Source organism: Cupressus sempervirens, chromosome 9 (assembly GCF_028749045.1).
Source record: "Cupressus sempervirens isolate cs-2001-9-10 chromosome 9, ASM2874904v1, whole genome shotgun sequence".
In the NCBI taxonomy this organism is placed as follows: domain Eukaryota; kingdom Viridiplantae; phylum Streptophyta; class Pinopsida; order Cupressales; family Cupressaceae; genus Cupressus; species Cupressus sempervirens.
Genome location: NC_143126.1, coordinates 203,334,865 through 203,337,977, shown reverse-complemented (window position 1 = coordinate 203,337,977; position 3,113 = coordinate 203,334,865).

Sequence of the window (3,113 nt, the reverse complement as noted above, 5' to 3'; positions counted from 1 at the left end):
CTGGGATGCCATCAACTATGCTATCATGTGGTACATCACCTTGGAGAACCATTTTTAGGTTCTATACTACTACCACTTCCCCATCCTAAATCATTTCAAGAATTTGGATCACAACTCCTTCCTATTTCTACTATTTTATTCACTAGAGGATTGCATTTTTAAGGCTAGGAGGAAAAATGAGGAGGGGAAAACCTTCTACCTTATCAATCAAGGGCTAATGAATAAATTTTATATCGAGCATCTTTCCCTAAATCTACCACTTTTGGTTAATCCTCTTGCGTCTATCACCTCCCAAGCCTCCCTTGACCCTAGCCCGGGCCCTAGCCACAAGAAGTTCAAGAAAACCCCTGCCCCAGATGTCAAAATTAACCCTAAGGTTAAAATTAGCCTGATAGAGTTGGGTTTAGACACTAGGAAGGGTAAGCAAAGTGCTAGGAGGTCCACCAAATGTCTCCAAATGAAAAAATTTAAGTCATCCCCCATGCATGATTCCATCTCCAACTCCTCTAAAAGTGATACCAAACTTGCTAAAAAGAAAAGAATGCCTCAAGACAAAAAACCTAACCCCTAACCCTATAAGCCCCTCCCATGTCTTTGACACCATCATGGCTACCTCAGCTAGAAGTGGGGAGGTAGATATTACTTTCTCAAGGAAAGAAATCCCCAAATGCATTAAGAAGAAAGGCAAGCATAGCCATAGTAAGGTGAGACTGGAAAGGTTGGAGAAATCTATGACATACCTAGCTGACAACCATATCGCTATCTTTCAGAGGTTTGAAACCCTAGTGGAGTTTTTAACCAAGGTTGTGCACTCCATGGCCACCACCCTCTATTTTCTGTAGATGAACAAAGAGGAGAAGGACCTGGGCAAAGTCACTGAGACCACTCAATCCATCTATGGGTTCCTGGCTAAGGATTGGTTAAAGATAATCCTAGACAAACCATTTAAAGAAAAGGGGGAGGATGTGGAAAAGGATGTGCTTGAGAAGGATGATAGCCATGGGCTAGAAGAAGGCAACTAGCTCTATGTCTTTTGTTTATTTTTGTTGTGTCTATGATTATGCCTTTGAACTTGGTACCCCATGGGGTCTTTATGTTTATGTCAATTAAGAGAACTTATAGCAATGATTTTTATAAAGGTTGTTTTATTTTACAGTCTATTATACATATTAGTTTAAAGACTGATAGACTATTAAGCTAATCATGGACATATATTATTTTTTTAAAATTTAAAGTTGGTATTGGTTAGTTGATTAGGAGGTTACCTTTGGCTGATTTGTCAGCCTTTTTGTACTTTGGGGTCATCCCCTTGTCTTTTTGAATGCTATCAATTACTTCAAAAACAATAACATCAATGATTGTAGCATAATATTTTCAATAATAGAAATAAGATAACAAAGTACTTCATCTTTTACCTTCTATACACCCATTATAGGTCTCACAAACAATATTTTAAATTATTCAATATTATTCTAAATTAAAATGTCATCATTTCTTTACACTTTCAAATATCTACCATAATATATCAATAATGCAAGGAATTAAAAATATATATTTCATAAGAATATGAAAAGAAACATAATTAATACTCTTCCATACCTACCTGATGGTTTCGAGCACCTAATGTTAATAAAAATCCCCCTTGTGTTGTGGACTTCCTCAATCACCTTTATTTGGCTAATATTATTATGCATGAATGAGTGGAATCGATTGAAATGGGTCGGCAACGTCTATACAGCCACAAAAATGCACTTCCATACGAAGGAGAGGACTTAGTCAATTTTTTAAAAAGTTGGAAAAAGCAATATAAAAGAAGTGCATTTTCTACGGGCAAATGGGTCAGCATACCTATCTCTTGGTTTGGAAGCCCTATGCAGTTTTAATGTGTTTTCAGTCCATTTGATGCTTGTATCATCCACATGGGCACCAATACCAAGAAGACTTTAATTATATTCCACCTTATAAATAATATGTATTTATTACTATTAATTTTTCCTTATTAACTCATCGTGGGTTATGGTGGAATGCTTTCCAGCCAACCAAATAATTGTTACGTCTCAAACTCCTGCTCGTCATCACTCTATTATATATACTTAGTTTTTAAAAAAGATTTATAACCTTATAGCATTTATGTCACCCTCGTCGGCGATAAGGAGAGTAAGTACGACAGGTTCTCATAATTGTTGTATTTAACATTATAGTAGGGATGTTGATCTCCCTCAAATCCAAACTTATAAAAAGTTTGGACACACTGATGTACGAGTTACTGTATCATATTCCCGTGAATGTGGAGATCAAACATGTATTATATTCCCGTGAATATTCTCTGCCTAATTATTTGAATCTCATTATCCATAATAGGAACTTTTGGGCGACGCTTTTCTACTCACTGTGGTTGACAATCAGGTTCCATTATTGACATCTATACCAAAATTTGCATGCAGAATGTTGTTTTCATTGGAAACAACCACCCACTCGATCTATTGCCTTTTTCGGATTAATATCTTTTGATATCCATCTTCTCCGATGCATTGAATTTTGCCACTACCTTCAGCAACATCTACCATCCTTAAAAAACTAATGGTGTTCAATATTATAAATTTCTACAATAGCTTGATGACATACATCATCTAGTCTCTGTGCAGGGAAGCGGATTAGGTGGAAACTCTTCTAATGAGTATGTCCTCTGGAGCTGTAATATCTCCCATGATAAATGGACAAATTTGTCTCTCAAACAAGCATAACCCCCTCCTTGAGTCGATGTATGTGTATATATTGATGACCACAGGAATTTCTATCCACAATACTATTATAAGTCTACCATTTTGTACAATTTTCTCCGATTTGTGACCAACAATTCCTATTGAGAAGAAAAACATATTTGTAGCCGTGGAAAAACTATTGTTATCTCTTGCTTATTGGTTCTATGTTCTCTCTACCGTGTTGTCTATTTCAATTGGATTGGTTTTATCTTTTTCACATCTGAGTTAGTGGTTTATCTGTCAATGGGCTTGGCTAATGAGAATCATTCCTTAACTCCTCGTAATGTGCTATCTTTTAAATATATAATGGCGCTCCCCTTGATTTCTTCAGCCTCCACAAACAAACATCCA